Genomic DNA, 19,329 nt, shown 5'->3' with positions numbered 1-19,329 from the left:
TTATGGTTTGTGACCTTCGAGCCAACTTAACAAATGGGAAGACTTGCAGGGAAGGGCTTCCATTTAGTGTGTGGGAGATGAAGGGAAGATTCCTTTTCCTCGAGAAAGTGAAACAGACTTTTCAGAAATGCAGCCGACATGGTAGGCAAAAAGCAAGGAACAACTAAGAAAAACAAAACGCTATTCTGAGTCCCTGTTTGGATGTTTGCTGGACTGTGGATGGTCAGGTTCAAGGTCTCCTTTGGCCATCATGTGTGATTATGGCCTTACAGGTCTGGCACAATCCTTGCATTATTTTCCTTGGTCAGAGTGCCCACATAAATTTGGAAAAAAATATTTCAGGATAAAATTCTTCTTTGAAAAAGAAAAAAAAAGTGCCACTCTGGAAAGAATTCAGCATAATCCTTAAGAGGGAACATCCTTGTATTTTGGCAGCTCACCCCTTGCTTTGTGGAAGAGGAAGCATCGTTAGCGATAACACCCACCCACCAAATGATGGGGTGCATGATATTTAAGTCTGACTGTGTCTGCCAGCTCTGTTCCCTCTCCAGCTCCTGTGAGAATCTAGCCATTACCCGGTGGTTTGGGGAGACTATAAAGTGACTGATTGTCTAAGAGGAAAACTCTCATTTGCCAGCAATAGGCAACTCGCCTGGTAGAGACCTCAGACCCCAGAAAATCCAAATGCTAAATGCTGATGGCTGAATCAAAAGTTTGGCCTTAAAATCTAACCCCAGAGGAACAAGAAGGATCTTTCCCCATATGTTTTCCTGATTTGCAGCTGACTGACATTCCTTTCCAATTAGGTTTTTCTTAATCTCTGTCTCTGTCTCTGTCTCTGTCTACGTCTTCATTTCTCTCTCTCTCTCTCTCTCTCTCTCTCTCTCTCTCTCTCTCTCTCTCTCTCTCTCTCTCTCACACACACACACACACACACACACTGGGAAAATGAAATCCAAAAGAGCACTATCATTCAATACTAACTGATATCCCAGGTGCTTTCGGCCAGCAGTGCTGGTAGATGGAGCTTCCTGCTCAGAGATGCCCGCAACTGCAGCTCAGTCAGAAAACCTACTGATCCCCATTCACTTATATACACATCATTCCATGTGGTAAGACAGCATCTGCTTGGAAAGGAGTCTCGTGACTGCGGGCTCGCCCTGTAATGGGGCCTCGTTGGATATTGTTTTAGCTGGGAGACTCCAAGCAGTGGAAGGGAACTTGAGAGGGCTGGGGCTGTCCAAGCTACTGGGCAGGCTTAAACTATCCCACATTGATGAGCACAGCCTATTTTTAAAACTCTTCCAAGAAGTGGATCCCATAAACCCCTCTGACAACTTCTGTTTAAAGGAACTTCTTCGTGACTTACTTGATAGAAACAGGCTGGTGCGTTCCTTCTCATTCTCCCAGCACTGCAAAACACCAGTCAATGACCACTACCAAGTTTTGTTAGAATTTTCTTCAGAAAGCTGAGGGACGCCAGCTAAGTACCTTTGATAAAGACTGAGTGCTTCAAAGTCCTTGCAGCTAAGTGTGGCTATTGCTTCGATAAGATCATTTTAATTGAAATCAGCCCTTCTCATGAGTAGGTACATTATATGAGTCATCAAGAATTCTAAAATCTTGAAGAAGGACTTAGAAAAGCTCAGTTTTTTAACAGTTTATAGTAGGTGCTATTTTTTTAGTTTTCAATAATATATATAACACTTCTCTAAATTATTCTTGAAATGTCTCCTTTCTGTGTCCATTTCCCCACTTGTACATAGGGTCCTGAGTACCTCACCGTACTCTAAGACAGAATGGTCTTAGGCTAAGACTCATATGGCCTGATGTTGCCATGGGGGTGTTTTATAGGCTGCAGCTGCTCTGCAGATCTGCTGCCATTGGGATTGGGGTTTCTCCAGGCCACGCATGTCACCATTTTGTTTCACCACACAGCATCATGAAATCTGTTTTGTTTGAAATTTATTTTAAATACTTTTCCTACATTTTAATTGCAAGTCTCCCTCTTCCTAAACATCCTATGTTTCATTTTGCCTTAAAAAAATAGACAATAGCTATGGAAAGGAGGGATGCTTTATAAAGCATCAGATTTTATATGCCAACACGAGGGTATGGAAGCATAATCATTGAGATCATTATCATCATCACCATTTATTTCTGACTTGAATTCTCAAGATAAAATTGAGTGAATGCTTGGTTTCATCTTCACAGTATGAACATGGATTTTCTTTTCAAAGCCAGATTCTTTGTGATAATAGTTTCTTCCCTCCTTTGTGTAGTTTTTCTTTCACCTATTTAAGAAACCTTTGTTAAGTTTGTTCATTGGTGTCAGAGAGGGTCTATGTGAGGTTTTTCTAAGAATAAAATTAAAATAGGGAAATGAGGCCCCTGCTTAGGATTGCTGAGGTTGTTCACAGCCCAGCTCTGGGAGGTTCCCTGGTAAGAGCCCAGAGGCTCTTGACTTGCAACCCCCCATTATTAAGTTTCCAGGGTACCCACCTCACCCCACTGTTTTCCACCTCCCTGCCCTTTATGCTTACCCAGCAGACAACAGAATGGTGTCTGCCTCTCTCCACAGGATCTGACTTCACAAGGTCATCTGTGGCTTCTAATTGTCTCAAGTGAAAAACTCTCTCAGAATTTATCTTCCCAGAGCTTTGTGTTACGTGGAGCATGGCTGACCACTCTCCACACGGAAAGCCCACACAGAGTATGTGGGGGCAGGAACTGGGATCTCAACTCTCAGAGATCTCAACTCTCACTGTAATCCCTCAGAGCCTTTTCTTTCACAGCTTCCTCCTGTCTTCAGAGATCAAAGCAATGTTTCACTCATAGACCACCAGCAAATGTGAAAGTGAGGGTGGGAAAGCAGGCAGTCTAATTCAGAGATGAATTCAGGAAGAAGTGGAAGACTGTTTAGTTGTGTTTTTGTTTTTCAGTCTTCTTAGTCCTAGATCATGTGATGGGTTTTTTTTTTCCAATCAAGATAAATTCTGTTTCTATCATCCCTCTGATTTGCCAGATCTAAGTGTAAACCTATTTATCTATTTAGCCTTCTTCACAGGTCAGCGGGCACTCAAAGCACAAGGGAAGAGTAGGGAATAGTTTAGCATTGTTCACCACAGCTCTATAAATTAGGATCTATATTCAAGGGTTATTAAAAGCAAGTACATTGAGGTCCAACTGCAAATTGGCAGAATCCTCATTTTGTCTTTTCTTGAATGCACTTTAGGACATAGCAGCTTGGTGATACGCTGAGTGCTCAATTAACAACTGATGAATCTGCAACACAGAAGTATTTGAAATGAAAATGAGGAGCAAGCAATGATGCAACATGGTAGAAATATATTTGAAAGAGAGAAAACACCAATCACATTTAATATTTGTAAGCATTACAGATTGCTCTACAAAGTAAAGAGTTTGTTCACTCCTTTTTAAGTCAAAAATAATTAAGCTATCAACAGAGGAACTGCATTGTGCCCTTGAAAAAAAATCCCTTACCCTAAAGAAAAAAAACTTCATTAATTGTTCTAATTAGAGGCATATATGGAAGACTTTAGTGATCAATTCTTGTTTTACTATGGAAATCTAAGAGCATCATTATGAATTACTTACTGATCAAAGTAACGGAGGAGTTAACTTTAGTACATAAATTAATTTTTAAATGACTTGTACAATAATAATTTTATAATGATTTTGAAATGTTCAGTGCCTTTAAAATATCGCATAAAGTACCAATTATAGTTTATACAAATCATCCCTCTATATCTTTCTTTGCCATTATATCAGCATTGTTCTTTCTGTTCAGCAGTTGCATTTTGGAAGGGAAACAAGCTATACTGCATGAGTAGTTGAAGGATTAAGTGGCTTAAAACATTAAGATGATTTAGAGAGTGAAATAGAATGTATCTGAGGATTACTTAACCACTAGTCTGACTTTTATACCTAAAATTCTAGAACAAAAAAAAAATCTTACAGAGAAAAATCAATTTGTAAACACACGAAGGAGAGAAAATAATCACATATGAAAAAGTTAAATATTACTTGTTAAAAAAATGAAAAAAAGATGAAAAACCAATCTCATTTTCTGATATTGAAATTTTTAGAAATGATGGAAAAGAGGCTGAGGAAGTGGTAATAAATATGTTATGACAGTTGGTTTTGAATACAAATTTCAGCTGCTTCATAGATGATATAATCAACTGAAACCTGAAAAAAATTGATTTTTCAAATAGTTTGTTATATCATCGAAATCAATAAAAAAATTTCAGTTATATATAGTATGTTACTTTACTTTATTTTAATTTTTTAAAATTTTTATTAGTGAAACACCATGAGGTATAGTTGTAGACTTACAAATTTTTGTGCTTAGGTTTCAGTTATACAATGATCGAGTACCCATCCCTCCACAAGTGCCCATTCTCCACCACCAATGACCCCAGTATCCTTCCCACCCTTCCATCCCCATAATCCCACCCTGCCTCTGTGGCAGAACATTGCCTTTTGTTCTCTCTCTCCCTTTGGGTGCTGTGGTTTGCAAAAGAGGCATTGAGTGGCAATCATGTTCAGTCTATAGTCTGCTTTCAGCATGCATCTCCCATACTGGGAGGATCCTCCCAACACCCTTTACTTGGTGCTCCCTTTTCTATCTGAGCTGCCTTTTCCCCTAGCATGTGCGGCTGGCCTCCAAGCCATGGAGTGAAACTCCTGGTACTTATCTCGACTATACTTGGGTTTTAGTCTCCTGTTTTGTTACTTTATATTCCCCAGATGAATGCAATCTTTCTATGTCTGTTCTTCTCTTTCTGACTCATTTCACTTAGCATGATACTTTCCATGTAGTGCCACTTGTATGTAAATTTCATGACTTCATCTTTTCTAACAGCTGCTTAGCACTCCATTGTGTAGATGTATCAAAGTTTCTTTAACCAGTCATCTCTTCTTGGGCACTCAGGGTTTTTCCAGATTTTGGCTATTGTGAACAGTGCAGCAATGAACATAGAAGTGCAGATGTCATTTCAACTATACTTTTTTGCCTCTTTGGGATATATTCCCAGGAGTGGTATTGCTGGGTCAAAAATGGATCTCAATTACTAAAATTTTTGAGAATCGTCCATGCTGTTTTCCAAAAGGGTTGAACCAGTTGGTATTCCTACCAGCAGTGAAGAGTCCTTTTATCACCACATCCGCGCCAACACCGGTTACTTTTGTTCTTTTGAATGTGGGCCAGACTCTGTGGTGTGAGATGATATCTCATTGTTGTTTTGATCTGCACCTCCCTGATGATTAGTGATGTAGAGCATTTACTCATGTGCCTTTTAGCCATTCGGATTTCTTCTTTGAGAAAGTTTCTCTTCATTTCGTTGCCCCATTTTTTGATTGGGTTGGATGTTTTCTTCTTCTGGAGTTCAACCAGTACTTTGTATATCCTTGATATCAATCCCTTATCAGATGGGTATTGGGTGAATATCCTTTCCCATTCTGTAGATTGTCTTTTTATTCTGGTCACTGTATCTTTTGAGGTGCAGAAGCTTCTTAATTTAAGATAGTCCCATTTGTTTATCTCTGTTTCCACTTTGTTGGTCAGGGGAGTGTCCTCTTTGAAGATACTGTTAGCCTCAATATCGTGGAGGGTTTTGCCGACCTTGTTTTCAATGTACCTTATGGATTTTGGCCTGATGTTAAGATCTTTAATCCATTTTGATCTGACTTTTGTCCATGATGTTAGGTTGAGGTCTAAGCCCATTTTTTTGCATGTGGTTGTCCAGTTATGCCAGCACCATTTGTTGAAGAGGGTTTCCTTACTCCACATTTCTTGCTCCCTTATCAAAGATTAGATGTTCATACATTTGAGTTGTGTGTACGGATATTCCACCCTGTTCCATTGGTCTGCAGCCCTGCATTTGTTCCAGTACCATGCTGTTTTAATTATTACAGCTTTGTAGTACAGTTTGAAGTTGGAAGGATATTGCCTCCCCAAATCTTTTTCCCAAGAATTTCTTTAGCTATCTGTGGGCATTTGTTATTCCATATGAATTTTAGGAGTGCTTGATCTATTTCTTTGAAGAATTTCATGGGTATCCTTATAGGAATCGCATTGAATCTGTATAATGCTTTGGGGAGTATTGCCATTTTAACAATGTTAATTCTTCCTATCCATGAGCAGGGGATATGTTTCCTTTTCCTCATGTCCTTTTTTATTTCATGGAGTGGCGTTTTGTAGTTTTCACTGTAGAGGTCCTTTACTGCTTTAGTTAGGCTGATTCTGCGGTATTTGATTTTTGGGGCACAATTGTGAACAAGATTGTTTTTTTTTTCCTGTTACTTTCCTCTGTCTCATTATTTGCATATAGGAAGGCCATGGATTTGGGGGCATTAATTTTATAGCCTGCGACTTTACTGTACGTCTATTGTTTCTAGGAGTTTCTTGGTAGAGGATTTAGGATTCTCGAGATAAAGTATCATATCATCTGCGAATAGTTAGAACTTGATTTCCTCCTTTCCTATCTGGATGCATTTAATGTCTTTTTCTTGCCTAATTTCTATTGCAAGTACTTACAATACTATATTGAATAGAAGTGGTGATAGTGGGCATCCTTGTCTTGTTCCTGATCTTAGAGGAAAGGCCCTTAGTTATTCTCCATTGAGGATAATGCTTTGCCATGGGTTTGTCGTAGATGATTTTGACTATCTTGTGGAAGGTTTCTTCAAAACCCATTTTGGTGAGAGTTTTCATCATAAACAGGTGCTGGATCTTATCAAAAGCTTTCTCTGAGTCTATTGATATGATCATATGGTTTTTAATCTTTACTTTTGTTGACTTGATGGATTATGTTGATTGCTTTCTGAATGTTAAACCATCCTTGCATCCGCAGGATGAATCCTACTTGGTCGTGGTGTATGATCTTTTTAATGAGTTGTTGGATTCTATTTGCTAATATTTTGTTGAGTATCTTCGCATCCATGTTCATCAGGGATATTGGCCTATAGTTTTTTTTGTTGTTGGTGGTGGTGTCTTTGTTTGCTTTTGGTATTAGGGAGATATGTGCCTCATAGAAGCTTTTTGGGAGAGTTCCTGTTTTTTTCAATTTTCTGGAAAAGCTTGAGGAGAATTGGCAACAGGTCTTCTTTAAGTGTTTTGAAGAATTCACTAGTGAATCCGTCTGGGCCTGGGCTTTGTTTTTGGGAAGACTTTTGATTACAGTTTCAATTTCCTTGATATGAATGGGTCTATTCAGGTATCCCAAATCTTCTTGGGTCAATCTTGGGAGACTATAGGAATCCAGGAATTTATCCATTTCTTTTAGGCTCTCTTGTTTCGTGGCATACAGACTCTCAAAGTAGTCTCTGATGATCTTTTGAATTTCATTGGTTTCTGTTGTGATGTCCCCTTTTTCATTTCTGATTCGGTTTATTAGGGTTCTCTCTCTCTCTTTCTTTGTGAGTCTTGCTAGTCATTTATCAATCTTGTTTATTTTCTCAAAGAACCAGCTCTTGGTTTCATTGACCTTTTGGATTGTTTTTTGGATTTCTGTGTCATTAATTTCTGCTCTAAGTTTTATTATTTCTTTCCTTCAGTCAAATTTGGATTCCTTTTATTGGTCTTTTCCTAAGATCTTGAGCTGTAAGGTCAGGTTATCTATTCAGACCCTTTCTTCTTTCCTTAGGAATGCTTGCAAAGCTATAAATTTTCCTCTTAACATGACTTTAGCTGTGTTCCATAGGTTCTGGTAGCTTGTGTGTTCATTCTCATTTGTTTCCAGGTATCTTTTGATTTCATCCTTGACTTCCTTCATGACCCACTCATTCTTCAACATTGAGTTGTTTAATTTCCAGGCATTTGATTTGTTTTTCTGTGTCTTTGTGTGATTCGCTTCTATCTTCAGGGCATCCTGGTCTGAAAGATTGTTGACACTACTTCTATCTTCCTGATTTTATTGAGGTATGTTTTGTGTTCTAGCACGTAGTCTATTTTGGAAAATGTTCCATGTGCACTGGAGAAAAATGTATATTCTTTCTTTTGGGGGTGTAAAGCCCTGTATAGGTCTATGAGCCCTCTCTCTTCTATTTCTTCCTTCAAAGCCAACATTTCCTTGCGAGTTTTGTTCTTGTTGATCTATCCAGAAGTAATAAGGCAATGTTGAAGTCTCTGACTACTATTTGTTGCAGTGTCCTCCTTAAAATCTGTTAGCATTTGTTTTGAGTATTTAGGTCCCTCATTAGGTGCATATACATTTAAGAGTATAATTTCTTCCTGTTGTATGTATCCCTTGATAAATAGAAAATGGCCTTCCCTGTCCCTTCTAATCTTTTTCAACCTGGAATTTATGTTGTCAGATACTAGTATGGCCACCCCAACTTTATTGAGGGAGCTATTTGCTTGCAGGATTGTTTTCCATCCTTTGATTTTGAGTCTGTGTTTTCTCTGACTGTTCAGATGAGTTTCTTGTAGACAGCAGAAAGTTGGTTTCAGTTTCTGGATCCATTTTTACACGCTGTGTCTCTTGACATTTATACCATTGACATTGAGAGAGATTATTGTCATGGGGTTTTGTGCCATCTTTCTGTAGGGTTGGTTGTGCTTATAAGTGTTTTTCTTCTTATCTTACAGGAGCCCCTTTAATCCTTCTTTTAGGTTTGGTTTTGAATCTATGAAGTTCCTGAGCTGTTGTTTATCTGTAAAATGGTGTATCGTTCCATCGAGTTTGAGAGTTTAGCTGAGCAAAGTATTCTTGGTGATGTATTCAGTTCACTGAGTTTTTTTTACTATATTCCACCATTGTCTTCTGGCTTGGAGGGTTTCCTCTGATAGGCCTGCTGTAAATCTAAGGGGTGCTCCTTTGTATGTTATTTCCTTCTTTGACCTTGCTGCTTGCAGTATTGTGTCTCTATCCACGGCATCCATCATTCTGACTTGGTATGCCTTGGAGTGTTTTTATTTGGGTCTCTTTTAGCTGGTACTCTTCTGGCTCCTTGGATCTGAATATCTGCATTCTTTAACTCTGGGAACTTTTCAGCAATGATTTCTCTGACTGTAGCTTTTTTTTTTTTTTATTTATTTATTGAATCACTGTGGGAAAGGTTACAAAGCCTTCAGGTCTATGTCTCAGTCATGCAAATATCAAACACATTTCCCTTTACCAACACCTATTTTTTCCCATGAAGAACCCCAATAAAGCCCCACCCCCCACCCCTCCCCGTCCCTGTGAGGCAGATGAATTCTAGTTAACACTCTATCCGCTTTGATCAGATTGTTTCAATAAAAGATTCACCACCATTATTTAGAGTTTACCCCCCCCCCCCAAATCAGACATGCTGAAAAAGCATTGTGAAGTGATTTGCTTTCTCCAGCTGGGTTCAAGAATTAAATGTTGGTTTTGGATTTCCGCTATTCTACCTATTGACCCTGGAAGTATTTCTACTGAAAGTCAGATAGTTAAGAAATTGGTTTCTGTGTTCTGGAGTCGTGGCCGTGCTGGAGAGCCACTCGTGGGGGGCAACTGGTGGCCTCGGTAGGGCGTGAAGGGCGGAGCGAAACGCCCCCCTTCCCATGAGGTTTTAGTCGCCCCCACACTCCCGGCTCATACCTGCTGTCCACAAGGCTCCCATGTGGCCGCCATCATTCTTTCCAGAGAGGAGAGGGCGAATGGGGCAACACCCTTTCCCCTCCGGCAGACTTGATGGGCTGGATCAACGCATAGTCCATTCACCTCTCCGCTCCAAGCTGCCGGGTTCTGCATTAAGTCCTTGTGCTTCTGGGGCCATGGCCGTGCTGGAGAGCCGCTCGTGGGGGGCAACTGGTGACCTCGGTAGGGCATGAAGGACGGACCGGAACGCCCCCCGACCCATGAGGTTTTAGTCGCCCCCACTCCCCCGGCTCATACCTGCTGTCCACAAGGCTCCCATGTGGCCGCCATCTTTCTTTCCAGAGAGGAGAGGGCAAATGGGGCAACACCCTTTCCCCTCCGGCAGACTTGATGGCCTGGATCAATGCATAGTCCGTTCACTTTTCTGCTCCAAGCTGCTGGGTTCTGCATTAAGTCCTTGTGCTTCTGGGGCCGAGGCCGTGCTGGAGAGCCGCTCGTGGGGGGCAACTGGTGACCTCGGTAGGGCGTGAAGGACGGACCGGAACGCCCCCCTTCCCATGAGGTTTTAGTCGCCCCCACACCCCCGGCTCATACCTGCTGTCCACAAGGCTCCCATGTGGCCGCCATCTTTCTTTCCAGAGAGGAGAGGGCGAATGGGGCAACACCCTTTCCCCTCCGGCAGACTTGATGGCCTGGGTCAATGCATAGTCCGTTCACTTTTCTGCTCCAAGCTGCTGGGTTCTGCATTAAGTCCTTGTGCTTCTGGGGCCGTGGCTGTGCTGGAGAGCCGCTCGTGGGGGGCGACTGGTGACCTCGGTAGGGCGTGAAGGACGGACCGGAACGCCCCCCCTTCCCATGAGGTTTTAGTCGCCCCCACACCCCCGGCTCATACCTGCTGTCCACAAGGCTCCCATGTGGCCGCCATCTTTCTTTCCAGAGGGAGGAGGGCGGAAGGGAGCAACACCCTTTCCCCTCTGGACAGAAATGATTGCCTGGATTAACGCATAGTCCTTTCACTTTTCTGCTCCAAGCTGCTGGGTTCTGCATTAAGCCCTTGTGCTTCTGGGGCTGTGGCCGTGCTGGAGAGCCGCTCGTGGGGGGCAACCGGTGACCTCGGTAGGGCGTGAAGGACGGACCGGAACGCCCCCCTTCCCATGAGGTTTTAGTCGCCCCCACACCCCCGGCTCATACCTGCTGCCACAAGGCTCCCATGCGGCCGCCATCCTTCTTTCCAGAGAAGAGAGGGCGAATGGGGCAACACCCTTTCCCCTCCGGCAGACTTGATGGCCTGGATTAACGCATAGTCCGTTCACTTTTCTGCTCTAAGCTGCTGGGTTCTGCATTAAGTCCTTGTGTTTCTGGGGCTGTGGCCGTGCTCCAAACTTAACTCTGACTTTCAGGGAGAAAGATTGGGTGGTTTACTTCTCATTGATCACTTTGTATATAGATACGCGGCCGCGCGGTTTTGAGAAAAAGTCCTCGTTCCCGCATACTCGAGCTGTGTTTGTAGAGGCTTCTGGTCACCGGGGTTCCATCTGGGGGAGGCGAGATGCGGCGCCTACTCCATCTGGAACTTGCGGGTGAACTTGGCTCTTTTTGGAACCTGTTTTTTCTTTTTTTTTTTCCTCCGGGATCCTGCACCCTCCATGTGTTCTTTCTCTTATGCTTAAGGCTTCAAAGATGGCGCTGGGGGGCGGGCTGTGGGCATGACTTCCGGAATCAGAGGTTACCTGGGAGGTGTAGTTCGGCAGATTTGAGAAAAAGTCCTCGTTCCCGCATACTCGAGCTGTGTTTGTAGAGGCTTCTGGTCACCGGGGTTCCATCTGGGGGAGGCGAGATGCGGCGCCTACTCCATCTGGAACTTGCGGGTGAACTTGGCTCTTTTTGGAACCTGTTTTTTCTTTTTTTTTTTTTTCCTCCGGGATCCCGCACCCTCCATGTGTTCTTTCTCTTCGACTGTAGCTTTTTCATTGGGGTTGCCTCCCTGTCCTTCTGGTACTCTGATGATTCTAATGTTGTTCCTCTTGGCGTGATCCCCTAGGCCTCTAATTCGCTTTAGAGCTATTTTGAGGTCTTTTCACACTGTTTTTCCCTATACGATTTCTGTTGCTCATCTTCAAGCTCACTGATCCTGTCTTCAGCTGTAGTCATTCTACTGCTGAGGGCACCCACTGAGTTTTTAATTTCATCTACTGAATCCTTTATTTTTGACACTTCTTTTTGTAGCTTTTTTATTTCTGCTCTCAGTTCTTCCTATATTTTTTCGACTATCCGTTCCATTGTTTCTTTCATTTCTTCCTTTAATTTTCTGAATGTCTCCTCCATTGATTCTTTGAGTAGTTCCTTGAACATCCTCAGCATTTCATCTCAGAACACTTTATCAGAGAGAGCATATTTGTGGATAACACCGGTTGAGGACTCGGTACTCTTTTCTTCGTCTTCTCCTCATAGTGGAGATCTGGGCTGTTTCTTCATGCTGTTGTGGTTGTCTAGAGGTAAAACCTTGGAATTCACTAGCAGTGTTTCCTCATATTGTGGGAAAGTATTCTGCATAAGGTTGGCCGATGATGGTCACCCTTCTCCCCATCTAGAATCTGGCCTTCCTCTTAGGCCATATTCTGTGGCTTATGACAGGCATCTAGTGAAGCGTTGGAGGAGGTGCTCTTTTATATTGGGCTTATACAGTTTCTTGCATACTGGTCTTTTGTTGGAATTGGTGTAGGCCAGTGAATTATTGTTGTATTGTGGTCGAGGCGGCCAGGACTTTTTCCACAGAATTAGATGATAAAGGCTGGGATGTGAGTCAAGAGTGATGGGAGTGGGAAATATAACTGCTGGCACACAGAAGGCCACGTGCCCCCTACAGTGGAGGCCACACCCCCAGCCAGTCCCAGGGACTCGCTGACCTAGGAATCTGCATCTGAGGGCGGGGGACTACGAGGTGGGTGGGTGGTCAGCCAGAACTTGGGCAGGTGTTCACCAAAGTCTCCTCTGCGGAAAGGGGCGCACACGAGGGGCACAGGACAGGAACACACTCCCTGGCTCTCTGCTGAACCTGCAGAGGAGGGCGGTGCTGCAAGGAGGTGGGCAGGTGGTCCGTAGTATGTTATCTTAAAAGACAGATGTGAATGGTTCATATTTCTCCTTCACTTCTAGGTTCCAAACTTCTGTGGCAGATAGATTACATGTGTAGTGTATGATATGTATTATAAATATCCATATTTTTGCAATGCAATCTTTAAGATGACATTACCAGATAGCTTATTAATCATGTAGATATTGGGAACTTAAGCCTAAATTATTCAGTTAGGCCAAAAATCTAGATTTTGATAATAAATCCTACTTGATTAATTGTAAAAAGGCTATGGCATAACGTCTTCACTTTGAAAGTAAAAGAGTTAAATGTTTTTTCCCTTCTTTGTTTGTCTTTCTTCAGCACTTTAGCTCTGAGGTAAAAAAGTGAGAGCAGTGGGCAAACTCACCAGTTTTCACAGGATGCCCCTCTTGACAGGATTGTTCGACCATATACATATTGTTTAATTATGTGCAAACTCACGTTCAAAAATTGCCAGTGTGGCTGAAGCAAAGCATTAAAAATTAAATACAAGGGCCAGAGTGATAGTACAGTGGGTGGGTACTTGCCATGCATGCAGCCAACCTGGGTTTGATCCTTAGCACCACACATCGTCCCCAGCCCAGCCAGGAGTGATTACTGAGTGCAGAGTCAGGAGTTCTCCCTGAGCACTGCAAAGTGTGTGGCCCCAACCCCAAAATTAAATAAAAGACCTGCTTGAACCCCTGGCAATGAATGAGTCTCTAACTTCCTTTGTCCTATCCCAAATATCAACAACAAGACTGAATAATTCTCTGAGCATAGGGATTTTCTGGAACACTCAGAATTCCCCCCAAAGCTGTGTTTATTCTCTAAGTAAATTTTTCTCTGTCTTCTCAAATATCTTGTGCACATTTAAATGGATGTTTCTGCTATCATAGACAGTGCAGTAGAATCTAAACTATGACCCTGCTTTTCCTGCTTCACTCAGACATCATCTGTTTTTATGTGTCGTCTATGTATTCATTTATATAGCTCACGTCTATTTAATTATTGATTTGCTCATTTATTTATGTGCATGTATTTATGCCCCATTAAGTTTCAGAGATGTTTGGAGAAAGCTATGAAGTAGATTATATGTGATTAGTTGTAGCTGAATAGCACACTGATTACGTATTCAATGAATTCACCCATTGCCATTTTACAAAAAGATTGTTTTCAGACTTGAAATAAAAACTCTTTCTAGAATTATTGTTTAGCTGAAGCACTAGGGACCATAAATTTTAAAAATACTATGTCTTTTATAAATTTTATTTGTAGCAATTGTGTAAATAAATAGATATTATGACATATATTTGTGCTCTTGTATATTACTAGGAGCACAGTGGTGAAAATTCTGCATGATAAATTAATGCAGATGGGATTATTTTTAGGAGAAGTTGTCAAAGAGCTTGTGACAAAAGCAACTCCTTGTTTTATGTGATCAAGGACAGCTGAGAAGAGGCATATGTTGTCCAAGTCTCACTACTATCTGCTTTCATCATTAGGAGAATTCCCTTTAATGCAGCTTTCAGAAAGGGGTTCTGCATTTGTTCTCAACATTTTTATTAATTCAAAAGTGGATGTTAAGTCATTTAAGAAAAATAAACATTTAATGTTGCAAATAACCGTGCAATTGGTGTTGAGTGCCATGAATGTGGATAGACGCTTTGGTCGAAGGCCAACAAGAGATGCAGTGGACTATGGATTGATCACGTACTTGCCAAGAAAAGCTGGATTTGGGGCTAAAGAAAATACAGGAAGTGAGACACTTGTTTTGTGTGCATCTGTAGCAGCTACGGATGTGGTTTAAATCCCTGGCACCATATGTGAGCCCCAAGCACTGCCACAAGTCATCATTCCCAGGTACAAAGCCACCCCCGACCCCAATCAGAGGTTGAAAATGGGAGAGGGATGAAGAACCTATCTCTCCATCGCTCCCTGCCCCTGCACGTGCCCACTCTTCCTGATGCCTGTCAGGATGGCAGACAGGTCACTCAAACAAGTACCCTTTCCCTGCTCTGGTCTTTAAGAATTCCCCTTTGTGATTTGAAAAGAGCTCGCTCTGGCTCTAGGGACTTGATTTCCACGTAAGGACAGAGATTCATCCTTATCTACCTGATTACAGTTCCTCATTCTGTAGGATCATGACCCAAACCCATGCATTTTCCGAAGCTATCTGATTATCTAACAGGAAAATTTACCCCTTCCTTTCACATATTAACTGTTCACATGCGTGTGGTTCAAGAAACTGAACATAGTAAAAAACAATGTGAGATATTTTTGCAAGTGCAATCAACAGCTGCTCTTTTTATATCCTCCTAATGTCTTACAGCACAAAAGCAACAGTAACTATTGATGTTGATGAAGATGATAACACAATAACAAAACTCAGCAGGCTTTGTCTCCTTAGACTTTGAATTCTTACAGTAGTAAGAATTAAACCCCTTTGCCTCTTCTTATCTTGTGGAAGTATGTGTGTATTCTGACATTTTAATTAGAGTATAAGATACTTGAGAGAAGGAGGCTGGGTCTCCTTCTAATTAATTTTTCTCTTGACTGGCTAGGATATTAGAGGTAACAAATTTGCCCAACAAACTTCACTCTCTTTTATAAATTGTCAAAAGTAAACATTGTAGTTCTGCATTTTTCTAATTGGTTTCTCTTGCAGCATCATTGTGGTACTTAGCCTGTCATATTACAGTAAATATAACCAAGCATAATAATTAATTATAGACTTCCAACCGGTAATATTCATTTGCATCAGTCAAAATAGTCTGGATAATAATGATTAAAAAATTTAGTGGGAAAAAATATAACTAGAATTTCTGAATACCTGTTTATTAGGAGTCATTTGGGGACTCAACTCCATTGTCAACATTACCCTCAGTCCAAGACCAGATGGAGGGGAGTGATAGTTTCTGCTAGTGGTGGAAGAAGAGCATGACAAAGCAGTTACTGATTCTTAAGTCTCAGTTAGCCTCCATTGCTTTGGTTGATGCATATCTCATTGGCACATTTGAATTAATGATGGTTATGCCTGGGGAACCTTATGCAGTGCCAGGGCTTGAACCTAGAGTTGACTGTCTACAAGGCAAGCACTTTAGCCCCTGTACTATAAAGCCAGCTCAAGGATCTGAGGATCTCTAGAGAAAAGAGGTATTTTGGTGCCCCTTTAACAGAATTTTGACCTACTTGTAACATTTCAAGACTAACCTTTTGGTTCATCAGATTATTATTTGCCATCGTTGCTTTTCTGTGCTATCTTTTAGTGTTCTGTCGTTTATTTTCTAACTGGCAGAATGCCTTAAATCTTTTTCTTTTTTAATTTTTTAATTTTTATTAGTGAGACACCATGAGGTACAGTTGTAGACTTACAAATTTTTGTGCTTGGGTTTCAATTATACAATGATCAAATACCCATCCCTCCACCAGTGCCCATTTCCCACCACCACAGATCCCAGTATCCCTCCCACTCCCCATCCCCCCGCCCCACCCTACCTCTGTGGCAGGGCATTCCCCTTTGTTCTCTCTCTCCTTTTGGGTGTTGTGGTTTGCAAAAGAGGCATTGAGTGCCAATCATGTTTGGTCTATAGTCTACTTTCAGCATGTTTCTCCCATCCTGGGAGGATCCTCCCAACACCCTTTATTTGGTGCTCCCTTCTCTATCTGAGCTCCCTTTTCCCCTAGCATGTGTGGCTGGCCTCTAAGCCATGGAGCAAAATTCCTGGCACTAATCTCTGCCATTCTTGGATGTTAGTCTCCTGTTTTGTTACTTTATATTCCCCAGATGAATGCAATCTTTCTATGTTTATCCCTCTCTTTCTGACTCATTTCGCTTAACATGATACTTTCCATGTAGTACCACTTGTATGTCAATTTCATGACTTCATGAGTGCCCGAGAACAGATGACTGGTTAAAGAAACTTTGGTACATTTACACAAAGGAGTACTATGTAGCTGTTAGAACACCTTAAATCTCTGTGGCAACCTCTCTAAGCATCCCCAGACCAACTTTAAGAAGCAGGTAAAATCAGAAATTTTAATAAAACATTTCAATAAGGAGATATATCTTTTTCATTTAGACTGCTGGAGGCATACATACCACTTAGTGGTTTTTCTTCTTTGTTGTCCTCTTAGAAGAACATTTACCTAATACCTTCCAGAGTGCAGAAAAAAACAACTCCTTCCTTAGTCTACCCAGAAACCAAAACAGCCTTCCATCCAAAAGTCGGCATTCCCCATAGGAACTGGCTCTTTTTCTCTTTACTGCATGAATTTAGGCATTTTAAAGCTAATACAAGTGTTGAAGTGGCCTTTGTGTGGAAAGACCTATCTAGTGGGCAGCTGAGTCCCCATGTTCCTTTGTTACCATCTCCCACATTTAGACAATTCACCTTTGAGTTGGAATATTGCTTTCTCTGGTGGTTCCCTGAGCAATGGGTTGATTAGACTGTTTAGCAAGTCTACAAAAATTTATTTGAACTTGTCACAAGGAAAATATTTCTAATAGTATTTCTTATATCTAAGTTTTGTATTTTAAAATCATTTCTCAGAACTCTACTTTGATTAGTTTGGGTCAAAATGAGAGCTTCATGCTCCATCTCTTGGATATTTTTAACCTTAGGAAGTATTGGTAAGAAGGGTGTGTTTCAGGGAGAATGCTTTTGAGTTTCAAGCTATATGATAATCAGAAAGCAAAGATACGCAGTTTGAAGGGAACTTTGCAGCAGTTTTGGCATGGTAACTTGCTAATAAACACAAAAAAAATTTCAGACCCATCATATTAGTTCAATTTAAATTTAGTGACTGGTAATAATTGCATTACTTATGCCTTTTCAAAGGTTACTATTTATAAGGGGAAAATAAATTTAATGAACTTCAAGCAGAACTATATTCTGTGTAGTTTTTTTTTTCCCCTTTATTTTATTTTATTTTTTTTAAAGTTGTAGATTTACAATTTTTTGTGCTTTGGTTTCAATTATACAATGATCAGATACCCATCCCTCCACCAGTGCCCATTTTCCACCACCATGGATAATATCCCTCCCACCCCCATCCCCCCATCCCCCCTGTCTCTGTGGCAGGGCAATCCCCTGTGTTCTCTCTCTCCTTTTGGGTGTTGTGGTCTGCAAAAGAGGCATTGAGTGGCAAACATGTTCAGTCCATAGTCTACTTTCAACATGCATCTCCCCTCCTGGGAGGATCCTCCAAACATCCTTTATTTGGTGCTCCCTTCTCTATCTGAACTGCCCTTTCCTCTAGGATACCCGGCTGGCCTCTAAGTTATGGAGTAATCCTCCTGGTGCTGATCTCAGCTATTCTTGGGTATTAATCTCATACTTTGTTACTTTATATCCCCCAGATGAATGCAATCTTTCTATGTCTATCCCTCTCTTTCTGACTCATTTCGCTTAGCATGATACTTTCCATATTGTACCACTTGTATGTAAATTTCATGACTTCATCTTTTCTAAGAGCTACATAGTACTCCATTGTGTAGATGTACCAAAGTTTCTTTAACCAGTCATCTGTTCTTGGGCATTCAGGTTTCTTCCAGTTTCTGGCTATTGTAAAGAGTGCTGCAATGAACAAACAAGTGCAGAAGCTCAGTGGAAGGCCTCAGCAGCAGAGTAAGAGCGGCTGAGAACAGAATCAGTGAGCTCGAAGATGAAGTTCAGAGACTATCCAGAAAAGAGCAGAAAATGGAAAAGAGACTCACAATTCGGGAACAGATGACAAGAGAAGATCGTGATGAAGCCAAGAGGGGTAACATAAGAATTATTGGAGTCCCAGAGGGACAGGAAGAAAACCTCGATGAAGAAGAAACTGTCAAAGAAATCATTGCTACAACATTTCCAGAGCTGAAGAAAACTTGTGACCACATTCAGGAGGCCCGAAGGGTACCAGCTAGAAGAAATCCGAATAAAAATACCCCAAGACACATTCTGATCAAAATGACCAAAACCTTAGACAGAGACAAAATTCTGAAAGCAGCAAGATCGAAGAAAGAAATCTCTTACAAAGGAGCATCCTTAAAATTCACAGCTGATTTTTCTGATGAAACCCTCATGGCCCGAAAACAGTGGTGGGACATAGTAAAAAAACTCAATGAAATAAATGCCTCCCCAAAAATACTTTTCCCAGCAAGACTCTCATTCATAATAGAAGGAACAACACACAGTTTCACAGACAAACAACAGCTCAGGAACTTCATAGACTCTGTGTAGTTTTAAGTAGTTATTTCAGAGAATAAAGAGAATAGATCTTTAATAAAGGAATAAACCATTAATAATTCCAATTAAAAGTTTCTTGTGATGTTTTGCAAGGTGAGTTTTTGCCATTTTAGAATTTCCATCATAAAACAGTTGGCTAAGTAAGTATTCTCAAGCATCTATACCACTTATAATCTGATATATTCATCTATAATTTTAAAACTATTTCTTCTGTTAGTAGTTATCACTTGTTCTCTATGTCATGGCCCCATCTTTAGGTGACCTTCAGCAACTTTCATCCACTGTAGCCCACTTCTCAATCAGTGTCATCCTGTCTCCAAATAATCCTCAGCAAAATATTAGTATAAATAATTCATTTATAGACTCACTTAAATGTTAAACTAATGATTATAAACAAAAAAGAATATCTAAT

The 19,329-nt window shown here is 41.1% G+C and overlaps 1 protein-coding gene across 1 annotated transcript in view; it reads right to left on the bottom strand.

The window, feature by feature from the left end:
- The window catches only part of PRRC1 (proline rich coiled-coil 1), a 232,218-nt gene that overhangs the window by 73,735 nt on the left and 139,154 nt on the right, over positions 1-19,329 (bottom strand). The gene's annotated exons all lie outside the window — the stretch shown is intronic.

This window comes from Sorex fumeus, unplaced genomic scaffold (assembly GCF_029834395.1).
Source record: "Sorex fumeus unplaced genomic scaffold, SorFum_2.1 ptg000051l, whole genome shotgun sequence".
Classification (NCBI taxonomy): Eukaryota; Metazoa; Chordata; class Mammalia; order Eulipotyphla; family Soricidae; genus Sorex; species Sorex fumeus.
The sequence above is the reverse complement of the archived record's forward strand: the minus strand, read 5'-3'. Positions and strand labels throughout refer to the sequence as shown.